Source organism: Prionailurus viverrinus, chromosome D2, assembly GCF_022837055.1.
Source record: "Prionailurus viverrinus isolate Anna chromosome D2, UM_Priviv_1.0, whole genome shotgun sequence".
NCBI lineage: Eukaryota > Metazoa > Chordata > Mammalia > Carnivora > Felidae > Prionailurus > Prionailurus viverrinus.
In genome coordinates this window covers 25,987,073-26,006,557 of record NC_062571.1, presented here as the reverse complement: position 1 = coordinate 26,006,557, position 19,485 = coordinate 25,987,073, and positions in this window count along the sequence as shown.

Here is a 19,485-nt window from a genome sequence, read left to right as displayed (position 1 = left end):
CTCCATGCCCTGAGTTAAAGCTGCCCAGTGGTAAATGTTCTCGCCTTGAGCCAGTGCCGGCTGCAGTTTCTCTGCTGGATGCTTCGGCTCTGCCCTGAGGGCAGTTCTTATTGGACTTTGGTGCAGTTCCTATTTCACAAATCAGAGCTTAAACCTTCATAAGAGAGTATTGATTTGTGCTATCAAAGCAGCGAGATTCTAGAGCTGGGAGCTGAGGGAGTCTGGTTCTTTTAATCAATATTTTCTTACTCATTAAAGCAGATGTCTGATTCAAATTTTGATTTCAGCCAGACTCCAAGACTGAGAATCAGCGTGCTGATGATGTAGTCTTTACTGGGCAACAAAATCTGCCCGTCGTTTCAATCAATCTCTCTCTCTCTCTCTCTCTCTCTCTCTCTCTCTCTCTCTCTCCCTCTTTCTCTCTCTCTCTCTCTCTCTCTCTCCCCACCCCCCCCTTTCTTCTTGTGTCTTTCCCAGCCTCGCTGTTTAAAATCAAGGCCAGCAGACTTTCTGCCAACTTTCTGTTATTGCCCCTTGGGGAGATCTAAAGGGTAACTTCCAACCCAGAGGTTGGGACCCGCCAGGGTCCCCTTGCTCTGGGCACGGAGTCGTCATCCCGGCAGATAATTTCTGCCCTAACAGGCTGCTTTCATTGTCCTTTTCAGACCAGAGTCCTTAAGATTTAAAGGTTTGAGCAGGTAAAGAGCAGCGAAGAAGATCCACAAACTTGTCAAAGGATAATTCATGAGTCAAAGCCCAAATGCTCTCCTGAGAGTGATCTTAATCCAACATTCCTCTCAGACCTCCTGCCCACTTAGGCAGCACTGAACGGTGCAAAGAGCATGGGATTTACAGCTGCTCAGACCTTGTTTGGGTTTCCAGCTCAGCCTACTTGCTAGAAGTGTGGCTTTGGGTGAACAACTAGACTCCGGGCCCGTTTTCCTCGTCTGTAAAATACTGGAAGTAATCCCTACCACAGGGAGTTGGTATAGAAATTAAATTAGCATAAATAAATAAACCAGTAGCTTCCCGTAATCTCATAATCATAGTCCTACAGTCAGTCATAATCTCATAATCACTGGCACGTAGTAGGTTCTTGATGAATGTTAGTTCTTCCATTTTCTCCCGGTTCTGTTTCCTTCTCCCAGCCCCTCCACTCAGTCTTTTTCTTCCTCTTTCTCCATTTTCTGTCCCCTTTCCACTGATTTACCTTATGCCCTTCTCCTTCTCACCATCCCCTTTAACTGGACTTAAAACCATAAACCGTCAGCACCATAAGGATCTAAGGGTTTCGTCACTTCAAGATGAATGACATACCCCAGATCACAGCTACTCACCGGCACAGCCACAGGAGGCACTCGGCGCTTCTGTCTCCCACGGTCTGACATCCCAGTCTTTTCCTCTTTTCAGAGCTGAAATTCTTGAAGTGGCAGCTTCCTGGCAGTTTTAGTATTTTCTAGAGAACAACCCCAAAGAGCAGCACAAAAGGCACTAGTGGGATGTGTCTGCAAAGAGTGTATTTCACTGGTATTAAAAACAAAAACAACTAGCGGCGCCCGGGTGGCTCAGTCAGTTAAGCGTCAGATTCTCAGTTTCAACTCAGGTCATAATCTCACGATTTTACGAGTTCAAGCCCCACATCTGCACTGACAGTGCAGAGGAGTCTCTCTCTCCCTCTCTCTCTCTTTCTCTCTCTCTGCCCCTCCACTGCTCATGCTGTCTCTGTCACTCTCAAAATAAATACATAAACTTTAAAAATTAAAAAAAAAACCCTAAAACATTTCTCACTTCAAACTCTGATATGGTGGTATATTCATTTGACTTAAACTGTTTGAGATCTAGCAGATATTTTTATAAATTTGAACTATGCGGTGTCTTCTTTCTCGCATGTGACATCACTAGTGTGCTAAAGCCAGCCTCTGTTGGCCTGTGGGAACCGATTATTAGCAACTCTTTCCAACTGTGTATTCAGTGATATCACATCCGTAGCTGGAAATTGAAACAGTGGGTATATTTACACCACAGAAATTGGTAACCACTACAAATAGGCTGGGTTTCGGGGGGGGGGGGGTTGTTTGTTTGGTCTTGTTTTGTTTTTCAGAGAATCAATTGTTAAACATCTGCCAGCACACTATCGGATAAGGACTTTAGCACCGATTCTTAGACAGCCCCCCTTTGCTTTAAGGAAGTTTTATGCTTATTTTTGCGATAATGATTTCATACAGTAATTCTACAACCCCTGCGTGCACAGTCATGAGTTTAGGTCTTTAGAAAACTGTGTTTCTTGAAAACACCAGTATTTCTTCAGTTTATCTACCTATCGTTGGCTGGTCATGCCAGAGGCTCTATTAACAATCAATCATATAAATTTGTTCTGCCTTAGCTCTGTAAAGATGAAGGTGCCTGCTGGGCCACTGGCACGTTGGCATTAGTTTTGTCCTATTGATTTAAATAGAGAGTGCAAGATTGTAAGGATTTTAGTCCCTGAGAATCTCTGTGAGCTGCTATTGGCATCATTGAGCATTTCATTGTTCATACCCACATGCAAATAGAGCTCATTTTCTCCAAATATTATACTGTGCTGGTAGCCAAGAGGCCATACACTGGGTTCTGAAGCCAGACTGTCTGGAATTAAATCCCAGCTCCCCTACTTACTAGCAATTTCCTTAACCTCTCAGTGCTTTGGTTGTAAAAGGGAGGTAATAATAGTACCCACCTCCCTGACGGTTACAAAGGATTAAATGAGTAAGATATATCAAATGCTTAGAACACTGACTGGCACACAGTAAGTGCTAAATAAATGTTCACTATGAGAAAAGAATGAAGATCGAAAGTTTATTGCAAGGTAAGATACTCAGGCACCAGATTTTAGCTGGGTGGGTCAGATGAGGTCGGGAAGAACCTTTAGAGGCCAGGTTTAGACTACTGCTGTTGGAAACCTACATCAGTTGTGGAAGGGCTCCCAGAGCTCTGTGTTAGAAGGTCCTTCTGTCCTCACTCCTCTTCCCCACTAACAAATCAGGGATCTTCTGAACTGCCACAGCTGGGGGGAACTGAGTTTCTTCGTTTGGAGCAAGAGTTTACAGCCTCAGTCCCCAGGATGGACTTGAAGAGTGATGTCCCTCTGCAAACACCACCATGGGCTATGCAACAGCAGATGGCCTGTGGGTTAGGTATTGTACCTAACAATTCCTGCCTGAAAGTTCTCGACTCTTATGACCCTCACAAAGGCATAATGGAAGATTCACAGTAACAGATTCACCAAAGGATGACTCTATTGTAGTCATTGGGCTATTCCTTAATATTCTAATTCTCCTCCTTCTAAGTACATGGTGCGAACACACTTCCCCTCCTTCTTCTAGTAAGGCCAGTATCTACATCTTACTTTGGGCCATGAAATGTGAACAGAAACGATAGGTGTCTTCCAAATTTCAAGAGCCGGTGAGTGATTTGCCCACCTCCTTCTGCCTGCCGTAGTGACTAGAAACATTCCATATGATACGGTTCCATCAATTTTCATGTCTGAGTGAGAATAATCCAGAGCAGAGTCCCCAACATTACCTACAAGAAGTATACAGTAAGAACAAGATAAAACTTCATTATTTGAAGCAACTAAGACTTTCAGGGGTTATTTGGTACTGCCCAAAGCCTACCCTATCGTGACTGATACAACCATAATGCCACTCAAAGTTATACTTTAAAATATTAATAAGGTCTTGGCAAACTTCTTTCATTTATTTTTGGTAACAAATTACTTGTGATAGCAAATCTCAGGAAAAAAAAAACAACGAAGTTTAAAATCACTATTTTACAGAAATAAAATTTGTTATCTACAAGATTCACGTTAAAGTTTTTCTATAAATTCCATTTATCTAGCAAGTTAATTTGTCTTTGCTTTCTTTGTCCTTTATTGGACAAGGTGATCCAGGTAACCTTAAAATTTCTGCACTTTAATTCTGTTAAAGATCCATGCCTGAAAGAAATCAGACAAAAATCCTGCAAAGGCCAAACAAAGGAGAAGTCTGTAGAGGAAATTCACTGGCAGAGGAGCCACTACATCAGCAACTGCCTCTCTTTCCCCTGAAATTTCCCTTCCCCTCACATTACCCTCGTTTTTATCCCAAAACGACCATTCCAGTCCCCGAGGGTTCAATGCCCCCCGTACTGGGATTTATTTTTTCCCTTAGGCCTTAACGTTTTTTTCTCAACAGAACTGATACAAATTGGCATTTTCAAAATAATTTTCTTAAAGAAGGACTTTTTAAAAGTAAGTGAAAATAAACGGTATATATGTAAAATGCAAACAGAATATAATTAATGCAGTTTAAAAGAAAAAACTGCTCATAGGATCACCACCACCAGTCATTAACCTTTGGCTCTAGTTAGGCTGGCAGTGTTCACAGGCCCCTTGATGAACTTATTCTTGCTCTGAGCTCTGGCTTCCACGCAGGGAGAACCATCTTGTCTCTTACTACAGGACCACAACCTAATAAACATCTTGCTACAATCAAGGACAAATGCCAGAAACACTTTCATTCAAGCGATGAATCAACCGTCTTCAGCCCTCTAACATTCTTCCCTTCGGACTTGATTTTTCTGACTCAGGGACACCACGCTTACAATCCATTTGCAGGATACTGGGGAGAGACGTCCTTAACCCCCCTGATGGATCTTGCCTTTCCAAGCTCAGGTTAATAGCTCTGTCCATCTCTATAACTTATTATGTCACCAGCACAGTGCAGGAAACACACCCACACACACATGCGCACTGTACATGCTCACAGTGCTGAAGAAAATGATTTAATCTAACCAATATAATTTTGCAATATTGAATCAACATACATATTTACAGTGACTATATTTTTACATAACTCATCAGTTAAGAATATGAGCTTTGAGCAAATATACATGGATTGAAGTCTCTGCTCCAGCACGTTATGACTTGAGATCCTAAGGCAAATTCTGTAATCTCTCTAAGCCTCTGCTTCCTCGAGTGCAATCTAAGAATAATAGTAGTACCTACCTCATAAGACTGGTGTGAGCTAATGAACGCAGAAAGAGGGAAGAAACATAAAGCAGTTCAGCAGTGTCTACAACATGAGAAGTACCCAGCAACTCTCAGCTACTAGTGGTAGTAGAGGCAATAATAGTAACAAAATCACTACCTTAAATAAAACAAGGAGGATCATTGTCTCATATTCCATCATCCCCATATTTCTACTGTAACTTCCATAAATCTTCAGCCTTTTTCTCCTACATGCCTGACAGAGTGATTTTTAAGGTTTTTTAGAAATTCAAAGCACTTGAGTAATTATCACCGATTCTGCAATATTACCCACATCGTAGGCAAGACATTACCTATGCCCCAGTGCTCCCAGAATTATTCAAATATGCTGATCCAGCAGTGATGCTACCCTGGCATCTTCAAAGAATAAAAGGCTTCCCTTATTTTCTGCCAAACCACATCATCCACTTGCTTGAATCTCATCCAGATTCTGCCCTGCATTAGGAAACACCTAAGTGCCCCCAAGAGAATTCAAACACTTAAGAAAGGCACCGAGCAATTAAATTTTGTGGACTACTTTAGGAAACAGAAAAAGAAAGGAGAGGAGCAGAGTCATAGATGGGGAAAGAGAGAAAGGAGACGCAAATTTAAGTGGCTCAGCTGGGTTTGGGGGAGAGAGGAATGTGTCTACTCATTATGTGCTTCCGTTTGGAAGGAAGTCCAATGTTTTCACTGAAAAACAAGCAGAAAGCTTTCATGATTCACTACACAGGAAAACCCGTAAATTAAGGCAACGAAGTTCCCAGTGTAAACAGGTGCAATCACATCCTATATATCTCAGCTGTCATAAATCTGGTCTGGTCTGACTGCAAGAGGCAGGCTGGGTGCCAGTATTTGGGGCTTCCTGACCTAAAAGCTCTACTTGGAAGATCACATCTCCTAATTGGCCCTCTTCTATTCTGACCTAACCTGGAAGCAAGCCTCCAAACAGGGAACTGGACTGAACTTCCTCTTTGATGACTGACTCATCCCCCAAAGATTACCATCTCTGCCCCAGAAGCAGGGCCCCAAGAAAAGTCCCTGGTCCTAGATCTGCTGCATCTGATATACAGGCAGTAGGTCAGATAGGCAGACCAAACAAGCTCTTCAAGGCAACACACATCTGAGCATTTGCATATACCCATCTGAGCATTGTGGGAAATACACAGCCCACAGTCAGCCCCTCACAGGGAGGCAATTCCCAACTTCATGCTCCCAGGTGGTCCCATGACTTTACTTCAAGGCTAGAATGGTCTAGCCTGCACTGATTGGCATCTCTTTCTTGGGAACCAGAAAAGAATTATCTTATTTCATTAAACACTAGGTTGAAGGGAACAAATTTAGACATATTCTAGAAATGAACCAACCAGCCAAATCAGACTTCAAGAGAGGTAGAGCCAGTACAAGACACAGAGCCACAAGTTCAACAGCTCAAAACAGCAAAAACCATTTACTGAGAGGAAATGAGTACCAATGATCATGATCCCTTTTCTCATCAAAATATCTTGTGCTTAGGATAAGCAGCTTACCTAAAGCCCAGCTAGAAGCCAGTGGGATCCAGAAAAGTTGTGCTAAACCACAGGATTCTCACTGCCACCCTCCGGAAGGATCCATGTGTATTCGCATTGCCTGAACAAAAGAAGAATAGCCAACAGAAAGCCTTCAAATGAAAGAACAGGAGTCACTTTTGAAATTTTGCCCCAATAATTCATTCTGATGGTCATCTATAACTCTCTAAGAAATGTTTATATCCCGTGTGCCTGGGACTTTTAGGCACCATTTGAAGATGCTCTTCATTATATTAGGGAACATTTTCTCTTTTGTTCATTGGCACCCTTCGATGTACTGAGGTGGTCTCTAAGATTCTGATAAAAACTGAGACCTCCAGGAAAATCCACGGATGAGGTTTAGAACGGTCTTCTGGACCATTTAGGTCTTTCCTAGCCAACCATTATCTACCATGAACCTAACTAATTAGAAAACTAATGAGAAGTGACCCAAACAACATCTTTATCTTTGGGCTTGCAGTGAAATTCCTCAGGATCGACTAACAATAAGAACTAAAATTAATTGAATGTTTACCATGTCCCCAGAGTAAACTAAGGCAAAGTGTGGTGAGCAACTTACAACTGGTCACATAGCTTAGTGAGTTTGGACAAGGGTTTAAACCTGGCTGGAAAATGGACCAAGCAGGTAGACTCCACTGCAGAACATTCCCACTGAACCCTATGCTCCAGGATCCACCCCCATAAACTGAACGCCCATCATCAAATGTCACCTTATGCTTCTGTCAACCTTTTTCTTTCATTCTGACAATCCACTACAATCAAGCTAAAGATTAAAAGTTTTCAAGCCTGCAGTGATGATGTTTTTTTCCCTTTTAAATGTGTATAAAGATATGGCGATAACAGGAGAATCTGGCTCAATTTTTCCGCAGCATTAGTTCCCATCTCTTTCTACATATCAAAATCACTTAGAGGCATTTAAAAAAGAAAAAACACTGATGTGCAGGAAATGAGCTCACAAAGTCTGATTAAATGAGTCTGGGTTGGGTCCTAAAAATCAGTAAATTTTTAGACATTTTCCAGGGGAGTCCAACGTGCAGCCAGGATGAGAACAGCTTCACATTATAGGATAGGAAACCTATGTTTCTCTGAACTCCTTTTGCTCCCCATATAAGCTTTCACTCCTTCCCCCTCCGGTCAGTTCAATATCCTGCTGCCAGATGGATCTGCTCAGACTATATCATTCTTCTACTCTAAAACCATCTACAATCCCCACTGCACCAAAAACTACATTCCACATCCTCACCCATGTCAAAGGCTCTCTACACGGTGACCCAAGCCCACCATTCAGCCTCATATCCGTATCCCCGGGTGATCCTCCCACTCCTGTTCAGTTGGTCTGTGCCCAAAACCCCAGCTGCTTCTTATTCTCTGATGCGAAGCAATTCAGCACTCGCTGGCCCTATCTCTCAACTCACCATCAGGTCCTCCTTGCACATCAAGGAATTTTGATCACTCGCTCCTCCTTTCTTTCTTTTGCCAGGATCCTCTCTCCTTAAGGATCGCCCAAAGGCTGCTATTATCACTTTTTACTCTGGCTCAGGAACTTCTCCAGATTTTGTCCTCCCTAGGGAGCTTTAGACCTCTCACTCCTTGTCTTTCCTTTGTTCTTGAATCCCTTGGTTTTACACCCTGCTCCCTCTTCTTGGACAGTGGCTGCTTGGTTCAAAGAGCACACCTCAGACTGTGTATAGCGGCTGTTAACCACTCTCTCTTGGTTCTAAGCACAGCCAACATGGACAAGGTGGGCCGCAGCCCTGGCCCTCACAAGAGGGGCATATCAGGAAAGGCTCCAGGAAGGCAGGGGTCTTTGTCTGTTGTGTTCATTTAGGTGTCCCTAAAACAGTACCTAGAACATAATAGTCATAGCAGTAAATATTTGTTGAATAAATGAATGAATGAATGGATGAATGAGCACATCCATCATGACCTAACCCAATGATGATGAATCATTTCCACTTTGTAAAGCAAATCCACTTGTGTTTGGGGGACGGTCCCTTACTTCCACTTAAAACTATCTATCATGTGATTAATTACTTATCACAGTCATAACAACCAGAACCCTGATTAATACTACACAGCATTTGTATTACCCTTTGTACCCTTCAATGCATCGCCCCATTTATTATCTCAGTCCATTCCCATAATAATCTCATTTCCCTTTCACAGATGAGAGGTGAGGCAGAAAGGTAGCAGGACTTGATCAAAGTCACAGAGCTAGTTGAGAGCATAACCGGGATTGAATGTTTACCATGTCCCCAGAGTAAACTAAGGCAAAGTGTGGTAAGCAACACTGAGAACAGAATCGGGATTGAAGCCGGGTCCCCATCTGCCAGTCCCAGGCTCTCCTCAAGCTGCTGCTGCAACAGTGCTGCTATCACATTTTATCGAACACCGGAGTGACACATATCACCACTGACCTCCTCACAAACCGCTGGATTGGTCAGGGTTCTCCAGAGAAACAGAACCAGTAGGATATAAAGAGGGACAGATGGATAGGAAGAAACTGATTCTGAAGGACTGGCTTACATGACTATGGAGGTTGAAAAGTCCCATATCACCATCTGTAAGCTGGAGACCCAGGACAGCAAGTGTATAGTTTCAGTCCAAACCCAAAGGCCTGAGAACCAGGGGAACCAATGGCATAAGTCCTGGTCCAAGCCCAAAAGCCCCAGAACCAGGAGATTCAATGTCCGAGGGCAGGAAAAGATGGAAATCCAGCCCAATTTTCCCTTTTTCCACCTTCTAGTTCCATTCAGGCCCTGAAGGGATTGGACGATGCCCACTTACATTGGAGAGGGTGTCTTCTTTGTCGTTCAGTCTACCAAGATAATAATCTTTTTTAGAAACACCCTCACAGACAGACCCACAAGTAATGTTTTACCAGCTGTCTGGGCACCCTGTGACCCAGTCAGCTTGACCCAGAAAATTAACCATCACATCTGAAAGGATTATGCAGATGCTGATGAGTTTCATTCAAAGAACAAATGTAAAACTTAGGTAACAGGTACTTCGTCTCTATACTTTTGGGGTATTCACAAACAAATTCCTATCAAATTAGGATAAAGGAGAAAAGCTATTATTATTTAAAACCACAACATATTTTCTGCCCATTTCTTCACTGGATTGTTTGTTTTTCGGGTGTGGAGTTTGGTGAGCTCTTTATAGATTTTGGATACTAGCCCTTTGTCCGATATGTCATTTGCAAATATCTTTTCCCATTCCGTTGGTTGCCTGTTAGTTTTGTTGATTGTTTCCTTTGGTGTGCAGAAGCTTTTTATCTTCATGAGGTCCCAATAGTTCAGAAGACATCCAGATGGCCATCAGGCACATGAAAAGATGCTCAACATTGCTCCTCATCAGGGAAATACAAATCAAAACCACACTCAGATATCACCTCACGCCAGTCAGAGTGGCTAAAATGAACAAATCAGGAGACTATAGATGCTGGAGAGGATGTGGAGAAACGGGAACCCTCTTGCACTGTTGGTGGGAATGCAAACTGGTGCAGCCGCTCTCGAAAACAGTATGGAGGTTCCTCAAAAATTAAAAATAGATCTATCCTATGACCCAGAAATAGCACTGCTAGGAATTTACCCAAGGGATACAGGAGTGCTGATGCATAGGGGCACTTGTACCCCAATGTTAATAGCAGCACTCTCAACAATAGCCAAATGATGGAAAGAGCCTAAATGTCCATCAACTGATGAATGGATAAAGAAATTGTGGTTTATATACACAATGGAATACTATGTGGCAATGAGAAAGAATGAAATATGGCCTTTTGTAGCAACGTGGATGGAACTGGAGAGTGTGATGCTAAGTGAAATAAGCCATATAGAGAAAGACAGATACCATATGTTTTCACTCTTATGTGGATCCTGAGAAACTTAACAGAAGTCCATGGGGGAGGGGAAGAAAAAAAAAAAGAGGTTAGAGAGGGAGAAAGCCAAAGCATAAGACACTCTTAAAAACTGAGAACAAACTGAGGGTTGATGGGGGGTGGGAGGGAGGGGAGGGTGGGTGATGGGTATTGAGGAGGGCACCTTTTGGGATGAGCACTGGGTGTTGTATGGAAACCAATTTGACAATAAATTTCATATTTAAAAAAATAAAAAATATAAATAAAATAAAATAAAATAAAATAAAATAAAATAAAATAAAATAAAATAAAACCACAACGGCCCCTCAAGGAGAGAGGACTCTGGTAAAAGTAAGGAGTGAGGTGTCACAGCCCTCTCCTGTACCAAAGCGGATCCGGTGGCGAGTTAGAAAAGGTTAGCCAGCCCTGAACATCTTTGTCTGGAATCTGAAACAGCTTAACTGAGAGGTTCTGGCTCGAGGAGTCTCCTGAGATGGCGGTCAACTACCAACAGGAGCTCCGGTCATCTCAAGGCCCAACTGGAGCTGAAGAATCCACTTCTAACCTCACTCACACAGCTTTTGCCCAGGCCTCAGCTCGCCATGGCTGCTGACCAGAGGTGTCAGTTCCTAGCCACACAATCCTGCTGACAGGGCTGGTCACAACATGGCAACCAGCTACCCCCAGAGATCAGAGAGACACTGGGGCGGGGGGGCGGGGAGCAGGGACAGGGTGAGGCAGGTGGGGTGACAGGCTCGAATTGAAGGAGGCACCCATGAGACACCCCCTCCCCCCAGTTTGGGCCCTGACAGAGAACGCCAGAAGACAGAAGCAGCAGTCTTTGTTTATAACCTCATCTTGAGAAGGACATATGTCTTAGTCTTCTAGGCTACATTACAAAATACCATCACTTCTGCCACATGCTATCGTCCACACAGACCAGCCCTGGAACAACATGTGAGGGGCCTCTAAGGTGTGAACTCCAGGAGGTGGGAATCATCAGGACTGTCTCGGAGACTGGCGACCACAGAAATGACTCAGCTTTCAGATCACTTACATGCAGGTTCATTTCCAAAATCCCACCTGGATTAGATCGGACAGGTGTAGGTTACCAGGAATTCAGCTAACTGGGCTCTGTCTTTCCAATCGCCTTATCTACTTAACAAAATCCTCTTAACAAATGTCTGTGAGGAATGCACCTCCTTAATTAACTGATTGAGGAGGAAGATAAGGTGGCAGTACATCCAGTACATCTGGGAGTTAAGGGTTTTGAAGTCAAATATTTGCATTTGAATCCTGGTCCTGCTTATCCCCAGCTGTGGGATCTTGGGGAAGTCACCTTCCCTCTCTGAGCTTTGCTCTTCACATCTGGAAAAAGACTACCTCCTAAGGCACTCATGAGAATTCCATGACAGATTTCATCCCTCTGACAAACATCCTCAAGCACCTGGCTCATCATCAAGGCCGAATTAAATGCTTGGTAAACCCCTATCTAATTTAATCTAATCGTCAGTGGTCTTCCTTAAATAAAATAGGAGGGTATTAGGAATAAAAACTGAAAAGCTTTTGCACCCTTTAGAAAATGTTTTTTCCTTATTGTATCACTTCCTTTTAGTCAACTCAGTTAATTGTCCTAGGAAATGGTCTTCTTTTTTTTTTTTTTTTTTCAACGTTTATTTATTTTTGGGACAGAGAGAGACAGAGCATGAACGGGGGAGGGGCAGAGAGAGAGGGAGACACAGAATCGGAAACAGGCTCCAGGCTCTGAGCCATCAGCCCAGAGCCCGACGCGGGGCTCGAACTCACGGACCGCGAGATCGTGACCTGGCTGAAGTCGGACGCTTAACCGACTGCGCCACCCAGGCGCCCCAAGGTCTTCTTATCTATAAACTATAAATAATTAACTATATATGAAGTTAAATATAGCGCCCACTGAGGAACAAGGAAAGTGCCAGGAGAACACAGAGGAAGGGAGAATTTTAAAATGATTAATATTGCAAGACATTTTATGTTCTGTCGTCTCTCCTCTTTTGTTCTGTAAAGTTTTTTTTTATTTTATCTTAATTCCAGGATAGTTAACTGTTCTGCAAAGCTATGATACTATAATTTGTTCCATCTACCACCTAAGACTGTTACAAATGAGCATGAATGCTTAAAGAGCAGATATTCCTCTACCTCTGCCAGAATATCTGAGACTGTGATAGGAAAATAACAGAATAATGGCTGCTTGACATGAAGAAAGACTTTTCACTATTGTTCTCTCCCCACCAAAAACCAAGGGGGTCTATAGAACTCCTTAACCTCTGCCTTGCAGTCCTGCAGCTGTGGCTAAACTCTATCATGGAGAACCACTTGGCAGGTGTGCATTTCTGAGCCCTGCCTCCTCCAGTTTCAGCATCTCCATGCTGGTTCCTACAGTGAAAGGAATCCAATGGGAAGAAACAGCTAGAGCAAGAGAAATGCGTATTTTAATGTCTGAAGTTAGGCAATCAAAGGCAGAACAAGCCATTATTGTCTACGGTTAGAATATGAGCTGTGATACAAAGAAGAAACCAGTCCAGTGTGCTCTGTGTGGACAAGCAGGAGACAGGAACTGACACAGAATGTTCAGGATGTTAGATTTGGGGTTGGCAGCTGGGGGTAAAGGAGAGGATGGAGAAAGAGAGGCTGGTAACATGACAGGACACCCAGGACTGAGGGCAAAGGCAACCAGTGAGAAATTCCCAACCAAAAGCATGTCCAAGAGATACTAAAAATCAGCGATGACTGACATTCAGTTTTAAGTTGTTCCCTAATCTTCCCCAGGCAGTGTTTTCTATTATCCCCAAACACACACACACACACACACACACACACACACACACACACACACACACAGAGTCTACTATTCATAACATAAGCAGCATTGTATTGATTTAGAAACTACAGACAAAGAAGAGTGGGGGGCAGTGTCTAAATGTCCAAAAGAGCAGAGAGGATAGTGACCACAGGACCCAGGAGCACTGATTGGAGGAGACAATCACAGAGAAGCAGGTTACACTGGGGATGACTCAGAAGATATAATCCCTGCCTCCAGAATCCTCAGAGGTATCAGGGAGAGCACCGACAGACCCCACAATACTTGAAATGGGGGCTATTTAAGCACTTAAATCATTCTACTATAAGAAAGGGTATTTCCATTATGCCAGAGAACTCCAGAACATCTGGTTTACATATATGTGTGTATGTATACACATACATATGTGTGTATATATATACATATATATACACACATATATATATACATGTACACACACACATACATGTATGCCTAATGCACATGGTAAAAAATATATGTGTGTATATAACTGTGTATGTATGTTTATACACACATATATGCTTGAAATGACTTTTGATAACGGCGTGAGTTAAATGATATAATGTCTATATAAAATGCCTACCACAATGCCTGGCACACAGTGTTCATCAATGCGTGTTACTGAAGAATGAGGATGAAAAAAAGTATGTTTTTTTTTTAATTTTTTGAATGTTTATTTATTTTTGAGAGAGAGAGAAACAGAGCACAAGCAGGGGAAGGGCAGAGAGAGAGGGAGACATGGAATCTGAAGCAGCTGTCAGCACAGAGCTTGATGTGGGGCCCAAACCCATGAACAGGGAGACTACAACCTGAGCCAAAGTCAGACGCCCAACCAACTGAGCCACCCAGGTGCCCCAGATTACAGTTCTTATATTTTTTTATATCAGTTCATTCCAAAAAGTCATTCTCCACCAACTCTCTCAGCTGTTCAGCTGCTGTATTAAAGCCCCAAGCTACAAGCCCCTTGACCTGAGAGATCCCAGCTTGCACACAAATATCTGGGCCCAGGGAAGGATAATCAAATAGGCAGTGCTCCTTAGAAACTGGGGCCTGAACCTACCTTAAGCGTCTTTGGGAATGTCACCCATTAAAGAATCATGTGATACAACGCAAATATAGACATGAAGCAAACTTTGAGAAGAGAATTAAATAGAAATGTGAAGTTCTTATTACTAGGCAAAAAGGTGAAGTAATATTTCCTTTGGCACAGTGCCATAAATTCAAATCTGGTCTCTGGAAGGAAAAGGTGATCAAAGTTGCTGTACATTTAAAAATCAACTAGGACGCCTGGATGACTCAGTCAGTTAAGCGTCCGACTTCGGCTCAGGTCGTGATCTCATGGTTTATCAGTTCGAGTCCCGCATAAGGCTCTCTGCTGTCAGTACAGAGCCCACTTTGGATCCTTTGTATCTCTCTCCCTCTGCCCCTCCCCTGTTTGCACGCTTGCTCACACACACTCTCTCTCTCTCTCAAAAATAAATAAATATTTTTAAAAATCAACCAAAAAAAGTAAGCATAAATGAAGAAGCAGCACTTAGAAAGCCCCTTGGACAGTGACAGAACTGCTCCTCGGGAATGGCAAACGGTAACTTGTGAGGAACAAGAATGTTTGGGGCCAAAGATCAGTTGGCTAACAACTAGGGGAACACAATAAAACCTTGAAATGATCTGCCCTGAGAGTTGTGACCAATGTGTAATGGAATTTAGCAATAAGAAAGAGGGAAAACAGTAAGAGCTTTCCATTTTGTGTGGTATGAAGTTCCTGACAGCTCATGTAACCCCTTAGTGTCCAGATCTCTGAAGTCACTTAATGAAACAGTGGCCGTCCAAGCCCAGAAACACTAATAATAGCTTCTCTGTGAACCATGAGTCAAAATAAATAGATACAGCCTGACACCCAGCCTCTCCTCGAAAGAGGTTTTAGGAGGGATGCCTGGGTGGCTTAGTTGGTTAAGTATTCAACTTCAGCTCAGGTCATGATCTCGTGGTCCATGAGTTTGAGCCCCACATTGGGCTCTGTGCCAACAGCTCAGAACCTACAGCCTGCTTCAACTGGGTGTCTCCCTCTGTCTCTGCCCCTTCCCCACTCATGCTCTGTCTCTCAAAATGAATAAACATTAAAAAAAAGAAATTTTAAGAAGGAGGTTTTAGGAAAACATAGTGAAAGGCTAATTCTTCCTCCATCCAGGCCGTGCATATTATCCAGACAAGATCACAAGGCATATTCTGCTTGTTGAGTGAACTGAGCTCCAATCAACAGAGAAGCCTTGTCTGAGCACCTGACAGTTTAATTTAGCCTAACAATTACATCTGCAATTTGATTGTGCAACCTCTCCATCTTGATGGCCAATAAAAGTGATGCTTCCCCTGAGATATGGAAACGTAACATGATTAAGCAAAAGGGAAAAAGAAAGAGTTTAAATTCTCTGACTCAACCCATCAGTTATCCATCCCGATCGCCACTTCTCTTTGCTGTGACAGACTCACTGCCTACTGATCATATTGACAATATGGGGAGGAGGCAGTCAGGTTCTCTCTGAACTGATCCGCAGGGCCGTGGAGGGAGGGTCTCGCAACTATCCCTATGGGACCGACATAGGAATTGAGACAGTTCAGGACAGCCACCCATGACAGCCTCCAGAAACAATGACTGGGCATTTGGAGAAAGCCACTAGGAAGCAACAACAAAAACGGATCTCCCAGGAGCACTGTTCCAGTGCTGTGTTTGTTCTCTATTAATGTTGCAAAAAATTAAGACAAATTTAGTGGCTTAAAAAAAACACCTCCTGGTTACTCCATGGTTTTGGAGGTCAGAAACCAAAGCATAGAGTGGCTCGGCTGGTTCTCTGCTTCCATAAGGCCGAAATCAAGGCGTCAGAAACGTCGCATTCTTTCTTGAGGTCCCGGGGATGAATCTTCTTCCAAGTTCATTCAGGCCGCTGGCTGGATTCAGTTCCCTGCAGTCTGTTTTCTTGCTGGCGATTGACCGGGGGTCACTCTCAGGCACTAGAGGCTGCCCCATTCCTTGACTCTCGCCCCACCTCCATCCTCAAAGTCAGCAACACGGGTCAAGTCCTTCTCACCCTGAGAATCTCTCTGGCCTCCCCTCCCGCCTCATCTCCCCAGCTGCCTTCGTCTTCCGCTGCATCTGGCTGACTCTAGCCACAAGAGTCTCTCTATTCTGAAGGGGACATGTGATTGGATTGTGCCATCTGGATAATCCACGATAGTCTCCTTGTCATGATCCTAATTACATCGGCAAAGTCCCTTCCCAGCAACATCTACATTAGTGTTTGATTGCATAACCAGAGACAAAAATCCGAGAGGCATCTTTGGAGTTCTGCCTCCCACAGGTGTCTGGCTTCACAAACTCTGCTGGACCTTCCTTCCTCAAGGCCAGAGAAAGGCCAGAGAAGGGCTTCTTTTGGCTATGAATCTCTCAATCTACTGTTAAGCACCGGCACAACCGAAAACCTTAAAAAGTCCACAACGGAGCCAGCCTCAGACTGCATAAATCCCATTCCGGTAAGAGCTCCGTATAGCTGAGCAAGCCACGTGGGAGACCGGCCCACCATCCTGTTTGCCTGTTCACCACTTTTGCCTGTTTGCTCTTCGACCACCACTTCTTTTACTCCTGTCGACTAAGTGAATCTCCCTAAACTCTCTCCCCCAAAACAGATCATGCAGTTGCTTTTACAGGAGCACCATTTTGGGGGCACACATACATTGAACACCTATAAATGACTATAAAATAAATACATAATATAAATATAAAATGAACGTGCCAGTCATTAGGCTGTTGTCTTGGCCCCGAATCTGTCTTTCTGTGCTCTGCCTTTCAATGTTGAGGCTGGGACGCTGAGAACTGCATGAACCATTTGGCAGCTGGCTCCACAGTAGGTTCTGCTAACACAGACCCAGGAGGGAGCCTGGAGGACAGGAAGAGAGAGGGGCTTGGTATTCCCAGCACTGTCACCCCACCAATGACCCCTCATCCCCCAGCAGCAACAGCTAGTCTTGGCCTCCACCTACTTTTGGCACTTCCAGAATGGCCCCATCATGCCCCATCAGAGGTGACAGTATCTCCTCATAAATCTGAGTCTCAGCGTGAGAGACTCCTCCTCTGTGTTTCCAGGTTCTGGTAACCCTACCATCTTTCCTTAGTTATCACCTAAGTAGAAGGGACACCCTGCAGTTATCAACTCTGGATTACCTTAGAGTTCCCTGCTTACTGCTTCAGCCCACCAACGCCTGTATTAAACTCCCTCTATTGAAACAGCTAGCGTGGCTTCCGTTCTCTGACTGGATCCTGACTGACACAGCCTATGCTAGACATACAGAATTCAGATGAATAAAAGAATATATATCCAAAATTATAGGGTTATTCAAATATGAAAGGGCCTTAGAGATCACCTAGCTCACCTCTGATATTTTATCAGTGGGGAAGTCAAAATGCAAGAGAGGTTGACCCACTCAAGGTCAAGAGAGGTTGATTCACTCGAGGTCACAAATGGCAGTGACTGACCCAGGACTGGAGTCGGAGATTCCTGATTCCAGGTCCAGTGATCTTTTTGACAATTTACAAAGTACTACATGCTTAGAAGTAACAGAAGATGATGTTCTGAGCAAATTCTCAGTCTCATACCATTGATCTGTTCTGCCCAACATGTCTCTCTCATCAAGTTATTTCTCCATCTACAAAGAAAGAATGCTTGGGTAATAAGAAACCCAATGTGCTATCCTCTGTCATGCTTATTGGAGGAGTCAACAGAGCTAGCCAAACAAAGCAATGGTTGGCAAAGGGAACAGCTATTAGTTCTAGGAGCCTATCTTTGAGAATCTAGCTAACATTTACCCCTCATATCTTTTACCCTCCATTGAGAAAGTCATCTAGCCCTGAAAATGGAGGAGGAGAGAAACAGTGATCAGGAAAGAAGGTAGAAAGATAAACTCTCCTGTCGTTTCAGAACATCCAACTTGCCTTGAGTTGTGTCATTCATTCACCTACTACGCGTCCAACTCTATGCCAGGTATGCTGGCAAAATCTAAAGAATTACAAGATTCTGCATCCTCAAGAACTTAACTAGTTGTAGAGACATCACTATATACAAATACAAATAGAAAATACTAAAAAATTGCACATAAGCACACAGGACACGGGGGGCACCAATAGAAAGTACTTTAGAGAAGCACGCAATAAAGAGCAGAGTACGCAGAGTGCCGTTTGAGCTCACGTTGCCTTGGTTAAAGGTTTCCTAAGCCAGGAGAGGAAAGGCCTGAACAAGCCTTGGGGAGGTGAGAAGAGGAGATTGGGTCTATGAAGAAGAATTTGATTTGCTGAATGAAAATTGATCTTTGATACACAAATCAGCAGAGGAAATGTTATGTGGAGTGCTGTCACAAAAGCAGTTTTAAGACGTGTAACCTTTCTCTGGTGCATGAATTTCTCAGGTCTGCCATGAACTTGGTTGCATAGAACAATAGAAATGTATCCCATCGCTGTGCGGAGACCAGAAGTCCTAAATCACAGTGTCAGAAGGGCCAAACTCCCTTGGAAGACTCTAGCGGGGACTCCTTCCTTGTCTCTTCCAGCTTCTGGAGGTTCCAGGCGCCCTTTGTCCGAGGTAGTATAACTGGCCTCGCCTCGATCTTCACAGAGCCTTCTCCTCTGCTTGCCTAATGTCCCTCTGCTTTTGTCTTTCCAGGACAACAGGATTTTCCAAGCCGATCTCATCTCAAGATCCTTAACTGAATCACATACGCAAATCTGGTTTTCTACAGAAGATCACATTCAAGGTTGGGGGTTGGGTAGGACGTAGATGCATCTTTTGGCAACCACTGCTCAACCCGCTGCAACTAGTATTACCTGAAATGGTTTGGTTACACTTTCGCTTGCCCAGGGTCAGATTAAATGGTAGAAAAACAAACACCAGCAGGTTCTTTCCCTCTTCCCTCCCTTATTAGAGAAAATTCTTCCCTGCTAACATGTATATGATAGTAGCTAACATTTATTGCCTTCTTTCCATGTGTAGGGCACACTGTAAGCATTTTGAGACAGTCTATGTGGCGATTAAATTAATTCTTCATAAAAATCCCATGAGGCAGGTACCATCTTTAGCTTCTTTTTACAGATGAGGAAGTCAGCACAGGAATGTTA